Raw genomic sequence first — 24,012 nt, 5'->3', positions numbered from 1 at the left:
GTCCCACCTTAGCTTCCTCACAAAGTGGGGGAATGGATTTACAAGAGCCTGCCACAGGATTAGCTCAGTTGGTGTTCCATTTTTTTATTGAGAGGCTACACTCCAGCCTCATAACAATCATTTATAATTAGCCCTTGCAGTGAGGGTGTTATCAGATAACCAAGCATTCCCGTCTCCTTTTCTCTTTTCTTTCATGCCATCGTTCTGACCGCAGAGCTCTGAAGCTTCTTCAGTCATTATTTTCGAACAATTCGCAAGCGGCTTTCCCTCGCAATTTGCAGATTATGAGTCTTTGACGATGATATCAGGTATTAAATAGAAAAAACGATTTAAAAAACAATCCGTGTCCAGTGTTGACATGCAAACTGTGTTTCCTCCCCCTTCTCTCCCCCCTCCCCTTCCCCATCCCCCTGATTTTAAAAGGGCCAAAAGTATTTGGCCAAAAAAAACTGCTATTCTGGGTTGTTTATCGCTACGCATAGCAAGCAATGAGGTGCATCTCCTTGCCACTAGTGGAATCATAGAATTATTGAAACATGGAATTTTCCATCAAAGAAGGAGGCTTTTCAGTCCATTTCGCCCGCAAAACATAGTCAATTCACTTTGCAGTGTAGTCCGTGAAGCGCTTTGCAATATCTCGAAGACGTGGTAAGGTGCTGTGTCAAATGCAAGGATTATTTTAATTCTTATTATTATACCTGTGCTAATCATCTTAAAGAACTACTTATTATTATTATTATTTATCCATTTTTCCCTGCCCCCTTCCAATAACTATTTCACAATTGTTTTTCCTTTTGAAATATCCGTCTAATTCATTTTAAAAAGCCATTAGGAATTCTGCCATCGGGATGGAAACAAAGTAAGCCTCTTTGATCTCTTTCTCGTCACCAAAATAATAAAGAAAGGAAGGCGGCAGAGGGGATAAATAATCTGCTTAATGTAATAATAATTTAATAATTTTTCTGTGAAGTCTAGTGACTGCATAAACAGTCATGAAGTGAATGCCCAAACATTATGTTGGGGGTAGTTGGTCAGGACACTGGGAGAAATGTCGCTCTCTTTTTGAATAGTACCAAGGGATCTTTAACATCCACCTGAAGGACAGCTCCTCCAGCACTGCATTGGGACGTCCTCCCAATGTGAAAGGCGCTACACAGGTTTAATTTTGTTGTTGTTGTTAATGTCAGACTAGACTATGAGCTCCAAGTACTTAGATGAAGGTATGACTCAAGATCCTGGTCCACAGCCTTTTTGCTCAGTGTCGTCAATTGAGCCAGGCGGATGGGTATTGAACAAGACGGAACAGAAGCATTTCAGATTTCTGGTTCAACCTTTCCCTGATCTGAGTTGAGGTCAGTGCACACTATGGTTAGCCACTGCGTGTCCAGATCAGGAGAAAAAGAAAATATAACCATCCAGTTTCCTGATTTCCGAAGTTAGCCTTGCTGGAAAATGCCCACATGTGTTGGCAGGTGAGGACAGGATCAAGCTATGCTACCCTCCCCTCCCCCCCCCCCTTATAATTGACTACATCCCGACACATTTTAATAATAATTCTTGCATTTGATATAGCACCTTATCAGGTCTTCGAGACGTCTCCAAGAGCTTCACAGAATACACTGCAAAATGAATTGACTATATTTGAGGGTGAAAATTTTACGCACATACATGAAGAATCACAACAAAATGTACAGTCAATTCATGTTGCAGTACATTCTGTGAAGCGCTTTGAGACGTCTCGAAGACGCGATAAAGCACTGATATCAAAGGCAAGGATTATTATTATTATAATAATCATAAACTAAAGAGTTACTGCCTTCTCGAGAAGAGACGAGAAGATAAAAAACAGAATTACTGGGGGATGCTGAGTGCAGATTAAAACGGCAGGTTAGCGCTGGGTGTGAGTGAGTCTCTCAGCAGTGGGTGCCCCTTTAAAACGCTGAAAATCCCGACAGAATTGCCAAGTCAGGTTGGCCATCGAGGCAGACTTCTGCTTTGCTGTTCCTCCTCGTACTAATCTTTTCCACTCAATTGCGGCTGAAGCCATTGTAATATGAGCACTCCCGATTCTATTGGACGATCGGACGTGGCTTCTTTTCACCAGTCCTTAATTGCTTTAGACCAGCAGTATTTTGCAGCTACAGATGTCTACCTCAATTTGCCTAGAGAGCACAATCGGGCCCATCTGTTGCAGTTTTTCAGTCGCCTTCTCCCCCCTGTCTGCCGGCAGAGCCTAAATTGAAATCTCATCAAAAAGTAATACAAGAGCAGTTTGGCTGTAAGGATACTGCTGAGGTTCCCCTTTAATAAGGGCCCCCCTGCGACTTTTACACAGTGATTGGAGTCCCGAAGAAGAAAAAAGTTCGGAATATACTGACAGATGGATAATTTGAGGCGGAATAATCTGGTGTGTCATGACTGTGGGGGCACAGAGAGCACTCACTGTGTTTTATGTACACACAACAAAATATATGACTTCAGCTTTTATTAGTGTAACTAACAGAGGGCTCAACAATTGATGAGAGCTGCCACACCTGTCTGTCTGTCTGTCTGTCTATAGCAGCCCTCGTCACCAGAGCAGAGCAGTTTTCAGCTAATACAATAGGCCTAAAGTTTAGATTTTCTTCCAATTAAGTAAAGGACCTATTAGCGGACGCAGTAGCATTGTTTTGCGTGAGTGTAAGTTGACACAAGAAACTGTGGATCTCTTTACGATGATGCCTGGAGCCCTTTAAAGTACACGTAGTCTATTGATCGGAATAAAAAAGCTTTATCTCGGTCGTCGCCGAGAGAAAGTTGCAGAAGTTTGCAAAGTGTGATCTCGGTAACGCATTCAAATCGTTTGATTAGTTTATTGATAAAGCAAACGAACAAAGCCAAAATGTAAAGTTTGTGCCTGGAATGAATCTTTTGTTCTGATGTTTGTTGAAAACATCTGTTGTGTTTTGCTGGAGTCGGAACAGAATTAGATTAAAAAAATCATGCGACAAAGTTTGACAATAGGATTGGGTAAAATGACCGGTAATAATAGGAGCTATCTTCATCAAAAACACCAACAACTTGCATTTATACAGCGCCCTTCACACCGAGTAGCGTCCCGGAGTGTGTGCCTTCATTAAACACAATGTGTTTGGCAAGTTCTTTTTGCTTTCTTCACCAAACCAGCGACGAGATGTTGTTGACCGTTGTCCCGTGCGGTGGGAAATGAGCCTCTGCTCCCTCTCCACACAGACAAACACGTTTCGTTGAAGAAACACTTCACACTAAGTGGCCACGACCCAAAATAGTAAGTGTCAGAAGGCTATTCAACCATGAGGAGGGAGGCATCATAACTGAGCTTGATTCTGCTCTTACCCAACATCCGCACACGAGCATTTTACAGCAAGGTTTACAGGACTCTGATCTTGTGAGCACTCAGGAACAGACACTTTAGTCTTGATACTTTACCCTCCTGATGCTGTGTCCTTTAACAAGGCTTCTCTGTGACAGGCAGAAGAGCTAGAATGCCATTCCAGAAACATGCTGAATATTGCGCGAGTAGAGCAAGAGTCTTTCAGTGCAATTGGAAAGTTATTAATGGTCAGTTGATTCTCGAATGAGGTTGCCCGCAAAGCTAATTGTTACGGTTATATAAAAAAATCTGCTCAAAGAATTAGCATAAAATCCATTGCGTTCACTGCAACTCAGTTCAGTGTTTCACAGCGCAATGAAGCCTGGGTGCAACCTCGTGGAGTCCTGTAGCTCAGTGGTTAGAGCACTCGCTTTGCAAGCGAGAGACCTGAGTTCAATTCCAGGCAGAGGGCGAAACCTTGGGCAAGTTTCCTTACTCCACACAGAGCCTAATAATAATCCCTCCAAAACCAAAAACAATAATAAATTGGTCATTTTCAATCCACGACTGTTTGTGGGACATTGCTGTGCGCAATTGGCTGCCGCGTTCGCCCACAAATATACAGTCAACTCACTTTACAGTATATTCTGTGAAGCGCTTTGGGACGTCCTCCCGACGTGAAAAGCGCTATATCAAATGCAAGGATTATTATTATTATTATTATTATTATTACTGGCTCGGTAAACAGAGGCGTGCGTGTAGAGTAAGGAAACTTGCCTAAGGTTTCGTCCTGCCCGGGAAACAAAACCAAATCCTCTCGCGTTTGCGAGGTGAAAGTGCTAACCACTGCGCTACAAGACTCCACCACATTTGGAAGATGGGACCAACCCTCGATTTGCAGCAGGCAGGAGTCAAATCGTGTTTCTATTTGTAACAGGATTCGTTAGGAATCCAGTAACTGGAACTACATCACATACACTGACTTGTAGGAACTCTGCTCTGAAAGTAGATCGCTTCGCGAAGGAATTCCCACAGTTTGGTGTGACATGCTTTCAATTTACTTATTAAGGCGCTTGGCGACGTGAAGGGCGCTATAACAATATATATTGTTGTTGTTGTAAAGAAGCTCATTAGAAATCGCCACGTGTTAGACCCCAAAGTCGAGAGCCACTGGCTGGCCTCCATCAGCGGTGTCTTGGAGTACTGTGGACCTGCCTGGCTCAGAAACCGCACCACTGAGACCTCTACAGGGAAAAGAAAACGACTTTAACGCTGAAAGAGGAGAGTGTGGGACAGAATAAAAAGTTGCAAATTGAACTTAATCAAAGTGTACCAAATTCTCCAGGAAAGCTGCAAAGTGTTTTCCTCCTCCAGCAGCTTACTGAGTAACGCGAAAGGTCACTGACTGCCAAGCCTAACTGCGGAACATCTCTATTGGAAGTGTAGCTGCATAACAGAGACTTGTGCGTGGTGTTGGTGGTGGTGGTGGCGGTAATACTATATGCAAGGCTGAGTAATAGTGAACAAGGCAGCTGCTAATGTCACCGCCTCAATTTGTTAGTCATTCACGCCTGGCAGAACTGGTCTCGCTTAGATACCCTGCATTATCATGTAACTTGAGCATTATTTTCGACTGCCAAGACTTTGTCGGGCTTGTTAATCATTTCTCCATTTATTCATCAGGTATGATGCGGACCTATTATTTGACGTTTTTGAGGGGGATCGATTGACAGGTGATTGATTGCTCAACGCTAGGAGAAAGGTTCATTTATCAGCCTTTGTCTGTTCACTGATATCTCGTGATAACGACTGCGTTTTGGAGGATGTTCGATTCATTCAGGAGTCGACCCTACTCGGATAAGTGAAAATACCATCACTGCAATCGAACACGTGTCCATTTACATAGTCTGTTTGTGTCCCTATATAATTTAATGTTTTCCGGGCCTTTTGCTTGTTTGGATGCCTGTGCTTTCTAATTCTAGTTTGCCCACAAGATATACAGTCAATTCACTTTACAGTATATTCTTTGAAGCGCTTTGAGACGTCTTGAAGACGTGATAAGGCGCTGTATCAAATGCAAGGCTTATTATCATTATTTATTATTGTTTGATATGGAGATGGAAAAGATCACAGAAAGAATCAAAAAATTAGACTCAGAACGAGAAAGAGGAAGAATGAGAGGAAATGGTAGCGAGGGAGAGAGAGAGAGAGAGAGAGTGCGGCAAAGAGAAAGATAGAGCAGAGAATGAGATGGAACAGAGAAAGAGTGAAAATGGGAGAAGATTGGGTGACCAAATTCTTTAATACTCATATTAAGGTGGATATTTCAAAGTCTTGTCTCTGCAGTCTGGGTGTCGGACTGGCTCAGTGGTCGCACTCTCGCTTTTTCATGGAGGGATTATTACCCTGGAAAGCGATTACTTTAAATAATAAAAATAATAAAATGAAATAAATAAATAATGTAATATTTAAATGACAAAATGAATAATAATAATTATTATTATTATAAAGCGATTCACCAATCAACTAACAACTGTTAGGTAAACAGAGACGTGTGGAGAAACCGGGATGTCCCAATCGTGGTACGAAACTTATAAAAGATGGAGTTGGGAGGCCAGTGAAAGAGCAATTGGAAAAATTGAATACCGTCAAGAACAACAAGAAAGTTACGTATTATTATTAATATTATTATTTGAAAGATTAATGATTTGAAAAGACGAGGTGATGCCGAGTGCAGGAAAGCCACATGGAAAGCCATTCGATTTGAAAACAAGTTGTTTTTCTCTGTAGTTTTTGAATTTTAGAACAGAGTTGATTTCGAAAGTTCCTCCACGTTGGTTAATCACTTTAAAATGGGAGTAAAATGTTGAAGCTGAGCTTCTCACGCGTTTGAAATTGCCTTTATTCCGGGAATTTACTCAATATGTAACTGGATGATGTATTCCTGTCTCTTTGTTGCCACTCAGCTTGAAAGTTCTTTCATCTTTTGTTTCCAGCTGTTTCTTAGACGTACAGCTGATCGTTCCACAACCCAACTTCTTTGCTGTCTTTTCTGGATGATTTGAACCCCTTAGACAAAACCTCTAACTTTCTAAAAAACAATCATAATTGCTTTGTTCCTCCATTGCACCAATGGTTGGTGAGAGCCACATTACACCTCAAGGACCCTCTGAATTCTACGCAGGGGTTCACATGTTTGCAGAAATATGGGGCAGGCAGCTGACAAAGCAAACCGAGTCTTCGTTTCGTTGATAATAATAATGATAATCCTTGCATTTGATACAGCGCCTTATCACGTCTTTCAGACGTCTCAAAGCGCTTCACAGAATATACGGTGAAGTGTAGCGACTGTGTATTTTGTGGGATTGAGCTGGCATCCAAGTTGACGTGCTTGGCAATGGAATGTCAGAACTGGGTCAATCTTTTGCAGGAATCTCAGTAGTCCATTTCCTGAGCCAGGGATGTCTGCAGTACTTCAAAGCCAGTCACTGTGGTTCATTGGCTGGACTTAGCAGAAAGAGTAGACCAGTCACTGAGGCCAGTTCATCTTCTCACTTGGCTCCTGTTAACCCTGCACATCAAAACCCTATGGTGTTTCTATGGAGTTCCTAGCTGGACAATCAGCAGGAAGCTTGCCAAACAGTGTTCATAATGGCAAGCTATACAGGTTTAACTGGTTAAACTCCAGCAGTATCTTACATGAATAATAATAATAATCCTTGCATTTGATATAGCGCCTCATCACGTCTTCGAGACGTCTCAAAGCGCTTCACAGAATACACTATAAAGTGAATTGACTGTATATTTCATGGACGATTCTCGGCAGCCAATTGCGCACGTATAAATGGAGAATAAGAATGCACAAAAATAACGGGATATGTTGAGTTCCTCGACAACGCACTTTACCCCCCCCCCCCACCCCACAAACAATAAAGCTTTAAGCTGTCCTAAAACTCAGGTGTATGTCTTGCTGAAAGCTAAGTGAGAGAAGCTGGGATTTCAATCCCATTAAGCCAGTGATAATGATTCCTTTAAAAGGTATATTGTGCATATGGCTTAAAAGGCTTTGCCTCTTTTTGTGTTCAATAACAGCACACAGGAGATTTTCTCATTTGAAGATCAACCTAGACCCTGAAAATCCTATTATTTCCTCTTTGACCAGCCTGCCTCAGTAAAGAGCCTTCACCTCCCCTAAGGCTATACATTGGTGTGTTTTTTTTTTGCATCCTGTTTTGTCCAGATTTTTATCAAATCACTCGGAACGGAGCCTTTTAAAAGTCAAATAATTACCGAAATGAAAGTTAAAGGTCAGGTACGATTTTTGAGGAAGTGAATAATTTTGAAAGAAACCAGATAAAGATCGCGACACGATCCGAAAAGAAATCCAAGCGATAACCTGATGAACTTGAGCTCAAAATTCTACTCCTTCTGTTGTGTTTTAAGGTGACGGAATTGCATTTCTGTTTGTTTACCTGGGCCTTTTCTCATTTTAAAGTGGTTTTGAGGGGGAACATGATGAATCTCTTGCCTCTTCAAAGCGACAAAATAATTTAAAACTTGCGAAACGGGACTGGACATCTAGTCACTTTTCTGTTGTCAAAGTATTTATCTTCATGAAGAGAATTGTAGCAACAGGATTTATTTCGCTGCTTGAATGTGAATAAGCTTCTGTACCTCCAGGGCTTAGCATAAGCTCGGATCCAGTGACAGAAGAGTCAACATTATAAGTCCTTTGAGAGGAATGAGCAGCTTGTAGTTAGTCTCGAGTGGATGTGCATTCAGGGCGTTCTCACTATAGCTTACATTAGCAGCTGAAGGGACTTTGTCTGTGAGTGATACCCTGGCATAACCTTTAACCTCAGCAGCTTCTTTCTCTGATGATCTGAAGGTAGAAGGGCAACAATTCAAGGGAACGGAGAGGGTCTTTGTACAGGGGGGGAAAAAAAACAAGAACGCAAAACACAGCGTGCTCCCAAAGGGGAGACAAAAATAAATATTAAAAAGTTGAAAAGGGAAAGCAGCAGAGTTTATTGCAGCAGTCGTGAAGTACCAACGCACTTACGAATCAATAGCGATAGTGGACGTCGTCTCAAAAGTAAAATAAACCCATTGTGATACTCTACATATTATATGCTTTTAGTTTAAAGGGGCGGTATTGTCGTAAAAAGTATACGATAAACCTAAATCACTTGTTTGCAAGCACTCCAGCTAATGGTGTAACAGATGCGTCACTTTGCAAATGATGTCTCACCTCGTTGATGCCTTGATCCAGCCAATAGCAACTTTGCCAATGTTTGGGTCATCGCTAACTCTGTGTCTGTACTTTGCGTTGCACACAAACCTGAAAAACATTACCGAACATTGGAAATCTGTTTGCTAGATTATTGAGGACCCAAGGCAGTCATCTCCATGATTAACAATGATGTTATGTGTAGTTCAAGAAAGTTTATGGCCTGATCGGTGTTAGGTACATATAAGGAAGTTATAATTACAGTACTTCATAAAATCAGCAGTGGGCATTGGGAATACCCAATATGTTATTCTCCTTTGGCCAAAATATTATTATTAATAATAATAATCCTTGCATTTGATATAGAGCATTATCACATCTTTAAGATGAACGTGACACAATATCTATTTCTAAATTCATTATCTCATCAATTCGTATTACGTGTCGGCCTGGCTTATTTGGTAGCACTCTCACCTCTGAATTAGAAGGTCGTTGGGGTTTTGAGCTCACAGTCTAAGATAACAACCCACTTCCTTTGAATGAGACATTAAACTATCTGTTCAGGTGGATGTTAACAATCTCCTGGCACTTTTCGAAAAGAGAAGTGAGTTTCTCCTGGAGTCCCAGCCAACAATCCCAGATAAAGTGGTTTATTCAATTCATTCCCCTGCATAAATCAGCTGCTGTGTTCATCTACAAATACACAGTCACTACACCTTATAGTAAATCCTGTGAAATGTAAGGATTAGTATTATTATATTGCTGGGAATGTCCCAGATACCAGGTTTGTATACACATTGAAATAAATAAATATAACATTTCGGTGCATACTGAACCTTAAACTTATTCAATGCTACAAAAAGATCAAATTAGAAAGACTTTTATTGGTATTAATAATTACAATAATCTTTGCAGTTGATATAGGTACTTTCATTTCAGAAAGTCATCTCAAAGCACTTCAAAGGATAATCTGTAAAGTGTCGTGACTATTTATTTTGTAGAGAAATAAATTGTTGTTCATAGAGAAGTTTGGACAAAAAAAATGTACATTTTGACAAAGCTCATTTGAAAATAATTGTCCCATCATGGCATCGCATTGCATTTTGAGTATCACCATTTTTGAATTATGTTATTGTACTCGTCAGATTATTCCAAATATTTCACTCACAGTGAATACGTTTTGGATAAATGTTATGTTCGAAATTTTTTTCTAAATTTATACATCCTATATATCCTCAGGTCCCACTTGCTTGCATTATGTTACTATTATAGTTCAGGTTTGCGGTATCTGTACCCGATTCTATTTTATACGCTTCATTGAAACTTTTAAGATCGTAAAGCTTGTCTCTCTGATCTTTTACAGCTCAATCCCTTACATTTAGGATTAGACTTGTTGTTCTTTTCTGCAGCTTTCCTAATATATGTATATATTTTATGTGGTGTGAGATGATATTCCAAAATGTGGTCTCATCAGTGAATCATAAATTCATTCCAATCTTATGCCCTAATTTTGAAGTACTATTTTATATTTATTCAACATTACAGTTTGTGTGCTCCTGGCCTACATTCTCCGAAGCGAAACTTTGCGTCTTTTCAGTATTAAATGATGTAGCTTGTGTTACTGCTCTGTTGCAATTCTTTTCCTTCGTCATTTGGCATCACCTATTTCATATTGCCAGCAAAAAAGAAAAAGGTGTAGAGCATTTTGGGGACAGGAAGCATCAAGCGACTGCCAGGTGGAAGGTGAACTAGACAGATCTTGGTCTTCATTCATATAGCAAATTCTTACTTTCTTGGAGCGCTGTTGGTTAGATAACTGACCTACTACTGCTTTTGCAGATTCCCTAACTGAAACCGTTCTGAGATCAATGCTCAAAGTCAACGACTTATATATGCAATTCTGAGAAACTTTCTGAAGTACTTTCATCTCTGTAGTAATAATAATAATAATAATATTATTATCTCTGTAGTAGTGGACCATGCGTAGGTCATGCCAGAATCTTAGATGCTCCACCAGTGTTTTAAGCTCAATTGCGCCTCCATGATCAATATATTCAGGTTCTTTGGGTTCAGCAGCTAAGATAGCTCTATTATGGATATATTCATATTTGTTTCATCTGTCGCCACAGCAATAGTGGGCAGCACTGTCCATTGCAATGGCAGGTAATAAATATTTCAACCCTTTAAAGGCCTGTTCAAGCGCTGCAATGCTTTTTATACCTGTACGTCTCTAGCATCGACACACGCTCAAAGCCTTTACCCTTTAATTTAATACAATTTTATGCTGTTTTGTGGCTTGATATACATTTCGATTTAGAATAAAAATTAGGTTGTCACAAAAATGGGGAAGCAGTTGTAATGAAGATTTCTCCTACCAGGTAGGAAGGCTATAATCTACTGTAGTAAATAGCATGAGACACCGCGAAGGGAAGATATATGTGCATTGAAAATCCCTTATAGTAATGTTCTGCTTTGAACAAAATACGGAAATGTTCCCTTTTCAAAGTATATGGTTATTTTTGTTCAGTTTATTCCCAGCAAAAAAGGTTCATGCCTGCACATTCTGGCCTCTTTATTATTCCAAGAGTTTAGATGACCTTAGTACCAGTCCTGATATATATATATATACATTTTTCTTATTTAAATATTGGTTGAATAATTTCTATGTTAATATAATAGTCTAAAAACTCCGTAATGGAATCTATTGAATGATTATTGTAACTGTTATGGTTTATAGGTTTTCCAATTGTGATTTTTAACCCATTTGCAAATTCAAGGGGCAATGATAAAGTTTGCACGTGCATTTATATATGTACCTGATAATTCCTATGCTTGAAAAATAAATAAAAAATGCAATTTAAAAAAAANTTGAGGAGAACAGACTCGGCAGAAACTATGTGAAACAATATTCAATCAAACAAATGGCAAGATGTTAATTTTTCCTGACACTATTTGACATGGTTCCTCAGACAATAAAAGAATTGCATGCAGCCTACAATTCAGAACACTAGCAGCTGCCGATGTAAGGCAAGTCTTGTCTTCACACAGAGAGTACCTCTTTGCAAAGTTGATAATTTATTGCTTCAGCATCTGTTCATAACCCAGGCTATGAAACGTTGGAAAGTTTCCTTACTCCACACGCCTCTGTTTACCCAGCAGTAAGTAGGAACCCGGTTGTTAGTCGATTGGCGGATGGCTTTTCCGAGGGTAATAATTCCTTCAAAAAAAAAAAAAAAATTGGTCACTCAATCCATGACTGTTTGTAGGACACTGTTGTGCGCAATTGGCTGCCACGTTTCGCCCATAAAGTATACAGTCAATTCACTTTACAGTATATTCTGTGAAGCGCTTTGAGACATCTCGAAGATGTGATAAGGCTGTATATCAAATGCAAGGATTATTATTTCTATTACTATCTGCCACTGATATATTTACTCATGAAGCTCCTGTCTACTAATTGCCATACTTATTCGTAGAGTACAACAGTTATGTTTAATCCTTACATTTTCTCTCACCGCATTATAAATCTAATATCATTTTGTCCTCTTGCCTATTAGTCGACTCATGTGACCTACTGCGCAAAGCCAGAAGCTCATTGATTTCATCTGATTTGGTGATGCAGTTTGTTCACTACCAATGAATTGGACCATGGACGAGTAGGTTGAAGATTAGTAAACCTCAGCATAAGGTATCATCTTTACAATAACATTTACAATACAATGTAAATTAATGTAGCACCTTTCGCATTGAGAGGACATCTCAAACCTTTTACGTGTGGATAGGAGAACCTGATAAAGCATTCCTCAACATCGCCCAACATAATGATATTCTAGCATAATTAAACACCCCATATTTTATATTGGAGTGTCTGGTTGAACGATGATATCTCTTAAATGAAACCAAACTAGTTGATGGCTTTGGTAAAGTTTTCCAAAGCAAATGTCCTGAACGAATTCGTAAAGTTATTGAAGTTGTTTTAAACAAGAACAAGAAGGACTAATAGGGTTTAAGACGATGTGCGCCAATTACAAAGATAGGCCAAGAATGGACTTAATGTAGATAAAGGCAGCAAAATCCTTATTCGAAATAAAATCAGTGAATGAGTATAGTCAGTGCTCAATAGCAGAGTTGCAAAGGCATATAAAAGTGGGGATTGAGCGTTCCATGTGAGGAATTAGTGAAGCCCACAATGTTGATTGATGGATTAAGATTCTAACCAGCAAAATGCAATAGATGGTTGGTTGCTCTTGGTTTGGCTTTCACGAGGAAAAAAAATCTCAGAGGAATTGAGAAAAAAAATGATCATTGCTCCTTAGAGGATTGGTCAAGCTGCCACTTAAGAGTTACCACTTTCAGGAGCAGAAGAGAGAAAAGAGCAAAGAACTGGGTGATGGTGGGGGTTGAGGGGGTGAGATTGGGGGAGAGGGGGCCAGTGGGGAGAGGGGGTGGTGGAGAATATGACAGTTTCTTCTGGTTTCATTGTGCTTCTGGCAAGCGGAAAATATTTTTTTTTAAGGAGACAGAAATATTTTCCTCTTCAACAAACTTCAACTAAAAAATCTTTGATTCAAGAACAGGAAAGTCAGGAAAATAATCAGACGAGAGGAAATTTGTGACTTGGTGTAATCTTTTTCTTACTATTTTTACGTATTTTTTGAAGCCTCTTAAATCTCAACACTTATTTCCAGGAATGTGATATTGATCTTGGAGCATTTTTCTCAACATTCTTTAGCTGATCATTCCTATTGTAGCTTATAGTGTTTTTCAGTCCTATCCCAAAGTAAAATATATTTAAGTTTAATAGTGACCGAAATCAGTTTGTCAAGCAATCATAAAGATAATAACTTATTTTCCACTGCACAGCGTAGTCCCACCTGATAAATGTTTAAGCAACAACTTGCATTTATATAGCGCCCTTCGCCTGGGGTAGCGTCCCAGAGCGCTTGGCAGTGGTGGAGACTGACCCTGAACCAGGGGGAGAGAGGGTGCGGAGGGGTGGGTGACTGTAAGGTGACACACTTTACACAGCATTAAGAATCCGTGCCCCGTTATATCAGAAATGGTCATTGTTGATATAATATTTGAAACCAAACTGTTATGGTGCGGGACTGATGAGAAAGGGTTGTTTGCAGCTGAATGTATTACAGCTCAACTGGTGTGTGTGTGTGTGTGTCTAAAATGCTAAGGCTACATTCATCCCTGGATGTGGAGTGTAGAATGGGACTGAGTACCAGCTGGAATAGGTCAGAAGATACCTCAGTTTGGTCCCAGTAGAATTGTCAGATCTGTTCCAATTTCCAAAAAAGCCTCAAGCATTGACCAAGGCAATAAGTCTGTGGGTTAAGTGGTCAAGGGCTTTGAAAAGACCAGTATATATTACTGGTCATTCTCTTCACTTCCCTTCTTTCTAACCAGATTTCACAGTTCTTATCCTGTTAGCAAGCCTCCGAGTTTATTGCATGCCTTTTTCAGTGCCCGTTATATTGCCCTGGAATCACCTGCTTTATATGATTTAGTAACGGACTGTCATATTAATATGAACTTTATCAATACCAAAGCTTAACAATTCTGACAGTCAAGCGCTACTCAGTAAACGTTGAAGACATTCTTTCTCCATTCGAACCTCATAAACCCTCGTATTTGGGCTGCAAGATTTTAGTTCATAAAATTACAATAATCAATGTTTTTACTTTCCTTGAAAGCTCCAAATGCTATTTTCAGCAACACAAACAAATGCAAATGCCTCTGCAAACATTACACAATGCAATTCAGACACAGTCTGGCCTTTCAGAAGCACTGAATAGCCCTTCAAAGCAACTCTAATTAGTGTAAGTGGAGGTAATAGGTCCACTTGGATTTTTTTTACACTCCTTTTTCTAAAGACTACAAGTCTTTTTTGTCTACGAGGTCACCCTTGTTCAGGCATCTCTGCTAATAAATGGCAGGCCGTGCAGAGTGGAGAAAATCAATCACATGACAAGTCTTATGTGGGTAAAAAAAAGCTGCAAGATATATAGCACTATCTCATGTAAACCTACACATCTTGCCTAGCAAAGGGGAACATGGCACTTGTGTCATCGAGAGCTGGGGGTAGTTTTAAAAGAAAAGCAGAAGGTAAGGGATGAATACTTTGGTAAGTCAGTAATGGAGCTAAGGGCATATGCCTGTGGGGAATATGTTAGCATAAAAGAGCTTTAAGAGGGTCCATTCATATGGACAAAAGAAGATTTGAATTGCTGCCTTCACAATAGCTTGAAAGGATAGGCTTGGGGTGTTCTGAAACAAAGTGGAAATCACACAGTTCTGAATCAGTCTAATAAGCTTTTAACTATTTTACATTATTGTATTACCTTTTTTGTTAGCTGTGCAGTGCGTCCACTCAAATATTTGATTTATCTGCTCCCCAAACTAAAAAACTCCCGTCCACACACTGGAAACCCACAGTATTTCAATTTTGCTTCTTATAAATCAAAAAAAAGCTATCATTTCTGCGCTGAAGTCAAACTAAACTAACCCTTGCTCGTCTTCTAAGTGGACTGCTGAGCATTTAGTTACGAGTGTGTATTCATAAATTCCGTCAAAAGTAGTGTTGTTCCAAAACAGGTGCAGCTGTCATAGGTTAGAGGTGAATGTAAAGAGCACATCTGTTTGTCTCCTTGTGTCTAGTGGTCTTGAGTTTCTGTGACTTCGATCCGAGTTCTCCTCCGATCTCTTTAGAAAGAGACAAGGTTTCTACTGGTCAATGTGTCCGTGCAGCTGCTCTGCACGCTCTTTGATTGACACTTTTTTCTTTCCAGGCTTGATGCATCCGCTACGCTTCTGTGAACCTCTAAGCATCTGTACAAGTGCAGCCCATTTGCTGTGTGATAGGGACATTGCCACAGGTGATGGTACACATCAATTCAGGTAAAATAGCTCCTGTTTTTTTTCCAGAGGCTCAGTGACAACTCACGTCTAATTAGCTGCCACTTGACTTATCAAGAGGCCATTGTTGTCTTATTGTAGCATTATATTTCTCGGAACTTACGATCCTATCTGGCTCAGAACAGGAGGAGACGAGAGTGACAGTGGCGAGTGGATTTGATTAGCTGCCAATTATCTACTTCCCCAGCCCCTGTAAAAGGCATCAGTGATTTGGATGGCGGAGATATCTTAATTAATTGCTCTCCTAGTCGAGGATTTCCTGTTTAAAGATCTGAGTGCTATTTGCACAAGAGGCCCGGTGTCCTTTTGAAGGAATTCACAGATAGACCAAATTCCACAAATAGCGAGTCCCTATGATTGAACTCCCTGTTCGAAAATACAAACTTTACCTGATGTTTCAAACAGCAGGAGAGCAGATAAGACACACAATGTCTTAACAGAAGGCTGCCCACACAGAGGACAGAAGACTCAATCAATGGTACGTTCAGGGTAGGAGACGCCTGGCTATATAAATAAAGCACAGGAGAGAGTGGATTTCTGGTAATTTGGTAGGACACTTTAAAATAAATAGAACAGCAACAACAACTTGCATTTACATAGGGCTCTTCACGTGGAGGGCTTGACAGTGGCGGAGTCTGAGAACGAGCCAGGAGGAGGGAGTGGGGGGCGTAAGCTTGATCAAAAAGGAAGATCTTTAGGGGGAATTTAAAGGTGGGGAGGGAGGGGGCAAAGCGGAGGGATTGAGGGAGAGAGATCCAGAGTTTCGGGGTGTAGCGGCTGAAGGCACAGACATAGCAAATGAAACATGCTTGACAGCAGACCGAACGGGAGCAGTCTGTCAATATATCATACACACAGAGTAGGATATGCTTGGCAGTTGGGAACACACACGGAATAGAAGACACTTGAAATAGATAAAGAAAATAGCTATAGAATAAGAGATAGCTGACAGTGAGTTACAAGCAATAATTGAACTGAGGAATTCTACAATGTTAAAAGAAATGTTTTACCATCTCAAGTCGAGAACAAGATTAAGCTCGATCTGCCAGCAATATTTCTGTTCTCTCAGACAGTCCCACTGTGATTTGATACAGTAGATGCCACCTGATGTAGAATTGCAGATATTTACAGCATAGGAAGGGACCATTTGGACCATTGTGTCTGTGTCTGTGCTGGCTGGCTCTTCGTAAAAAATGTTCATTCATTTCCATTCTCTTATTTTTTTCTTCCTGTAGACTGGCCGGAAACCCATCACCACACATAAAACTATCCAAACTAGACTGAGATCTCAAGTGCCCTGGAATACTGGCTCAGGAACCAGACTGAGACGATCAAAGAGGATTCACTCAATTTTAATATTCCGTTGTCAAGCACGTCACCTTTGAGCCAGTTTCTCCCTGTGTCCTGACCAACGATTCCTCAGATAAAATTGGTCATTCATGGCCAGTGTGGGGCATAACTGCTGTGTTCAAATTAGCTGCTGTATTTGCCTGCGAAATACATGATCACTACACTTTACGGCAAATCATGTGAAATCATTTAAGCACGTCCTCCTGACGTGAAAGGCAACATATCAAACGCAAGGATTATTATTATTATTATATACTGTATACATCATCAAAACATTCACAGCACTTTTGCATTGTTTCGTTGCTCTTGAAAATGTACATCACTGCATAAGTGGCATTGCACAATGCTATTCGGTTTAACACAAGACAGAATTGTAATACAGAATTTTGAGGGGAGTTTCATTTCAGATCATTTGATATTACAGCAATATCATGGGGTGAAACATTTGTGACTGAACATTTCTTTGGCAGAGAAAAGGAATTAAAACCTTACATCAAATGAGCTTTAATTGCACAAATTTAGTGCTAGAAATTGATGCCGAATCACTGCTGGTTATTTTACCCTGTCCGGCTCTTTAATTACTATTTGGGAAGTAAACCCCTAAGACCTACAATTAATTCAGAGCACAATACACTTCGATGTAATAATACCCAGAGTAGATTTGATCCCAATAGGAAAAAAATTCTCTGGGATGCTAATAGCTTAAAAACTAAAAGCTGACAAAGGATGATTCCACTCTGCATGAATAGAGCTCACACAGCTGTCTGCGAGGCAAGATCCTAATGTTTCTAATCCGTTCACATTAATAATAGTGTGGGAACAGGTTGGTGTAGGCCAAGGCTGCCAACAATTCATCTCAAATGGGCAATAACTTGGCAATTTGACTCACAGAGCTTGCAAGAATGGCTGAAAAACAGAGATGAAAATATTACACCGATGCAGTTGATGCCGTTTGTCTACATTTATGGATGGGATTGGTTTAGTTAGACAGATTACAAGGAGATTTTCAATGCGCCTTAACCCATGGGTGTCGATCTGGCTCAGTTGGTAGCACGTGTCTTTGAGTCAGAAGGTTGTGGGTTCAAGCCCATCATTGGGACTTTGAACTCACATAGTCTAAGGTGACACTCCAATGCAATGCTGGAGGAATTGCCCGTTCAGATGGAAGTTAAGCGGTCCATGGCACAATTCAAAAAGAGAAGGGAGTTTCTCCCAATGTGAGAGCCAAACAAATGGCCTCCTTCTCTGCTGTAAGATTCCATGATTCTAAGATGGAATATGGTTCCTATATTTTATTTATTTGCTATTTAATAGCCTATAACACTAAGCTATTTTTAAATGAGTCGCAACCCTCCTTCCTGGTAACCTATTCCTTTTATTACTTATTTAACCTCTGGGTAAAGAAATACTTCCTGATATGCCCTGAAATTGCCCTTTGCAACTTTAAACCTACATCCTCTCGGTCTACAGTCCTGGTACATCCAACCATATTGATTTGGGTTTACTTTTTCAATCCCATTTAAAATGGTACGCAGCTCTGTAAGGACCGGTCACTGGGTAGCAATCAAGATTAGGAATTGTGTCTTATTTTTCTTTTTGTAGTCTGAAAATACTGAGGTCAATTGGAATACCCATAGCACTTGTGCTGTGATGTTGGGTAACTCAACTGAAATGGGGAATGAAATTTAAACCTTAGTTTGTATGACTCAAGGCTGACATACAATTTTAAATGTGGATGTTTTAGGAAATGTGATGGGTTTAATCCCTGAATATGCAGCAAATGGCAGAGGGAACCAACAAAGCAGCTACAAATGATCGACATCTGGCACAAAGTCAGCACATAACACGAGTGGTACGTTTTACAAATAGTTCCAATTAACTCTTTCAGATGGAACATAATCCACTATTTATGCAACAAATCATTATCACTAATAGTTTTCAACTGCTGTCAGGCATTTCTAAGTATTTTCAAACAATACAAATCGCAAAACCTTCACCAGAAATTACCAGGAATGGAAAGAATGTAATAATCCCAAGTGTGGAATGTATCAAACTTTTAAGGAAGCTGCTCGATCCATATTGTGGAAGTGCACACAAACATCCACTGCTCACAAAGCTGATTAAATGACTGGCAAAGCTCCATAAACAAGCACTTGTGAAACACGAAACACTAAATAGATCAGAAGTAGCACAACACATTATGCAACTTGTGGGTGATCCAGAAAAAAATAGATGCCGTTAGCTCATTTATAAATGGGAGATGACATAGTTTAAAACATATATCTTGTAGATCAGAATAATATCAGTCATAATAATCCTTGCATTTGATATAGCGCCTTATCACGTCTTCAAGACATCTCAACGCGCTTCATAGAAAATACGGTAAAGCGAATTGACTGTATATCTTGTGGGCAAAACACGGCAGCCAATTGCGCACAGAAGCGTCCCCACAAACAGCCGTGAATTGAGTGACCAAATCATTATTGTTACCTTTTCTTTTTTGAATCAACCCATTGAGAAACACAAACATTTAGTAGATTGACACCAAGAAAACGCCTAACTTTCTTCAGGGTACGACAGATAAGGCAGAGTTTTGAAACGATACACGTGAAATTCGCTGCCTTGGGCAAACGAAGAAAAATAGATCAGTCGAACAGGGAACGTCAGTCACAAAAAGGAAAGTCCAGTTGGAGATGTGGTACGGACGGAAGCAGTGAATGGTTGACGTGATGCTTTTGTTTGTGGCCTTTTTGAAGAGATCTCTGAAGGTCCCTGTGGGTCTCTCTGCCTCTGGCTGACCTTGCTCCTGCACAGCCAAGGCTGGGTTTCAGACCCTGGAGGATCTCGCACACAAAGGGCCGTGTCCGAGCGGGCAGGTGCAGGGACTCGATCGGAAATGTTCGCTGCTGAATGGAGCAGGACCTTTCTCTCCAAGCCAGCCTTGCATTCCACCACTTCAAGGAGCTTTCTTCCAAACCCCCGGGAGATTCACCGATATTCCTCGGCAGAACCATCATTGCTGTTGCTTTGCAACATTCCCCGTTGTTTGGCTTATTTTTTTGCCGATTAATAATTTGATAACAGCAACAATTTATAAGAGCTCCCGTTTCTTGCTGTTGTGTAGGTATCGCTGTTGTGTAAAATCGATTAAAATCATCCTGTACATTCACTGATCGGTTTAGAGTCTCTCGCCAAAACAGAAACACACGCTGAGGGGTTCTTTTGATGGTTCAATGGGGAATTAAGTCCTTTTTGTGGAGTTCTGCCCCACATACCAGGAAAGTCCCAGGTTCTACCCTACTCCATGTTTCGCCCACAAAATATACAATCAATTCACTTTACAGTACATTCTGTGAAGCACTTTGAGACGTCTCGAAGACGTGATAAGGCACTGCATCAAATGCAAGGATTATTATGTGAACTTTGTTGATTTCAGCAGTGACCAGCCACGTGGAAGTACAAAGGGCTTTCCTTTCTCTGGACTACAAAACAGAACAACCTCTTTCTATTTTCTGACCATTACCATTCTGACCGTTTCATTGCTGCAAAGCGCAGGCATTTAGATGGAATGAGAACTAGATCTGATTTTACTACAATCCACTAGCCTGCAATTGCTTTTTGCCCAGTCTTATACCCAATAATAAATATCCTTACATTTGATATAGCATCTATTACATCATTGAAACATCTCAGAACCACTTCTGATTTTTTCTGAATTTACAGAATTTCATTGCAAAGTGTAGTGATGCTGTTTATTAAATAAATAACTACCTACCCACCCACCCTCCTACCTACCTACCTACCTACCTACATATATATATATACATACCGCAGCCAATTTGCACACAGCAAGATCCAACCCAGAGATGGGAATGTGGAACTTGCTACCACAAGGAGTAGTTGAGGCGAATAGCATTGATGCATTTAAGGGAAAGCTAGATAGGTACATGAGGGAGAAAGGAATAGAAGGTTATGCCGATAGGCCTAATTGAGGAGGGGCAGAAAGAAGCTCATGTGGAACATAGATCAGTTGGGCCGAATGGCCTGTTTCTATGCTGTGTATTCTATGTAAACAGCCATGACGTGGCTGAGCAATTTTACGAGTGGGATTGAACACCGGGAGACACTCCCTTCTCGTTTCAAACAGCGCCATCGATCTGTAAAGTTCACATGACCAAGCAAGACGGTAGCTTGATTTAATGTCTCATCCGAAGGACAGCATCTCCAACAATGCGGCACACCCCCAACACTGCATTGGCATTTTAGCCGAGACTGTGAGCTCAAAGTAATGATGTGGGGCTTGAACCCACAAACTTCCACATCAGAAGCAAGAGTGCTATCAACTGAGCCAAGCTGACACCTCAAACGGATTTCCCTGACCGGGATTTGAACCTGGGCCCTGGTGATGAAAGCACCAAACCTAATGACATAACCGTCTTATACGCTGTTCTAAAAGTTATGTTCGTGTCTATCAAGTACAGAGATCCCATTCAAGAGGTGCAGTATGTTTGATTTTCCCCATCGAACCAGATGCTAAGGGAATGTTATCCAATTCCAATGATTGGACAATAAGCATTATACCAAATGCAAGGATTATTATTATTAATATTATTACCATTATTACATCTTTAAGCGGTTGTGGCATCTGTTGAAATTATAGTAAGGGTTATGGGCAGGTAAGCATTTCAAACAAACTCCCCATTAGGCCCTCTGTGCTTGCCCTCCTGTACTGCATTCAATGTTGGGAACCAGCTGATGATTATTCCTTGTCAAGATGTCAGATAACTGCCTTGTTTGTCATCCATCAGGTTTCGCGTCACATTCATCACCGCCTTGACACGTCCTGTTATCATTCTTGTCAATTAATGACTTAAGCCAACACTCTCCAGTGTATACAATTGGCGATTGGAGTTTTGAAGGGAAACAAAGCTTTCACAATGAAACAGCGTCAAACATTCGGTACCATCAGAAACATTTAGTTCACACACATCTTACAATCTGCAATAGCTGAAGAGTACTATAAAAGCAAAGGTCGATTTATTATTATTATTATTATTATTAGCTCATACAGTCTCTCTCTCTCTCTCTCACCTTTAATAGTGTGAGCATGTATTGCAAACTGTAGCCATAGAACATGAGATCTAAGTAGGTTTTTAAATGGTTGGGGGGGATTTTAAAATAGTCTTTTTTAACACACACGATTGAAAGTAGATTGATTTAAATTCACGACTGATTGTTGAGTCACTGCAGTATCATTGCAGTCTCCAGGTGTGGAAGGTGGTTTCATTCGGCTGTTAAATCAGGGGTTTAAATCAATAGGATGAAACTGATGTGCCTTCTCCCCCTGGCTTGATGGGGTCCTGTCAGCCTATCTCCAATTGAGATGGATGATGCTGTGTTAGTGGAATTAGATTTTTTTTTCATCCCCCCCCCCACCACCACAGAGGGTTAAAGCCCCCCTTCTATCCCAGCCACGTGTAGAGACAACAGGATTGCCTGTACCCCCTGACTCCATCAGACACAGGATTCAGTGAAACACTCCAACCGAAACCCCAACCCCATCTCAAGGGGTGGGGTGGGGGTGGGGTGGGGGGGAGGATTATATTAGCAGCCCATATGGGAGCACTGTGTCCAGACCAAACAGATGATCAAATACATCAGAATTTAAGGTGAATTCTATCTAACTCGTTCAAATAGTTATTCCCCCCCACACCATCCCACCATCCCCTCTCCATCCTCCCCCCCCACACCCCCCCCCCACATCCCCCCCCTCCTCCCTCTCCATCCTCCCCCCCCCACACCCCCCACATCCCCCCTCCTCCCTCTCCATCCTCCCCCCCCACACCCCCCACATCCCCCCTCCTCCCTCTCCATCCTCCCCCCCCACACCCCCCCCCCACATCCCCCCTCCTCCCTCTCCATCCTCCCCCCCACACCCCCCCACATCCCCCCCCTCCTCCCTCTCCATCCTCCCCCCACACCCCCCACCACCACATCCCCCTCCTCCCTCTCCATCCTCCCCCACACCCCCCCCTCCTCCCTCTCCATCCTCCCCCCCCACACCGCCCCCACCCACCACATCCCCCCCCTCCTCCCTCTCCATCCTCCCCCCCCACACTCCCCCCCACATCCCCCCCTCCCCTCTCCATCCTCCCCCCCCACACCCCACCCCACACCCCCCCTCCTCCCTCTCTATCCTCCCCCCCACACCCCCCCCCACATCCCCCCTCCTCCCTCTCCATCCTCCCCCCCACACCCCCCCCCCACATCCCCCTCCTCCCTCTCCATCCCCCCCCCCCACACACCCCCCCACATCCCCCTCCTCCTCCCTCTCCATCCTCCCCCCCCACCCCCACCCCCCCCACATCCCCCTCCTCCTCCCTCTCCATCCTCGACGACGTGATATCTGTCCCAATAAAATGCAAAGTGATATTATTATGATAAATAATCATATCACTTGCATTTGTTTGACAGATGTCATGATAAAAGGAGGTCGGACCCTCTGTTTCTCGTGAGGGTGTCCGTTCATCACACACACGTTCCGTGAAACGACAGTTTGGCAAAGAGTTGGGTCGATGTTCACTTACTTCTCAAAATGAAATCCAAAAAAAATAAAATGAAATAAAATAAAAATAAAAAAATAAAAAAATAAAAAGAAAATAATAAATATAACAAAAGCCCCGTTGTGTGAACAGATGATAGGAGGCGTTTAAGAAAATAATCCTTGAGTTTGATCCGGTGCCTTTCACGTCGTCCGGACGCCTGAAAGCGCTTCGCAGGACGTACTGTGAAGTGTAGTGACTGTGTCTTTTGCAGTTGCACTGTTTCGCGTGCGAAACGGTCCAGTTTAATGCACCGATGGAGAAGGGACAAACTCGATTCTTCAAAACCCACAGAGTCCCAAACCAAAGGCTCTCCAAAAGGTAAATAAAATAAAATAAAAGGTAAATAAAAGGTAAATGATTTTTTTCCCCCCAACTTGGAAACGAACGGTATTGTGTGTGTGTATGTGTGTGTGTGTGTGTGTGTGTGTGTGTAGGGTTTTATTTTTTTTGCAACAGAGGGTAAAAAGCCGAAAAGTTCTTTGTAAAAAAAAACGTTAAAAATTTTATTTGCAAAAAAAAACACACACACACACACACACAAAAAAAAGGAAAGGCACGTAGACCAACGAATT

Source organism: Callorhinchus milii, unplaced genomic scaffold, assembly GCF_018977255.1.
Source record: "Callorhinchus milii isolate IMCB2004 unplaced genomic scaffold, IMCB_Cmil_1.0 Scaffold13, whole genome shotgun sequence".
Lineage (NCBI taxonomy): Eukaryota > Metazoa > Chordata > Chondrichthyes > Chimaeriformes > Callorhinchidae > Callorhinchus > Callorhinchus milii.
This window is presented reverse-complemented; position numbering follows the sequence as displayed.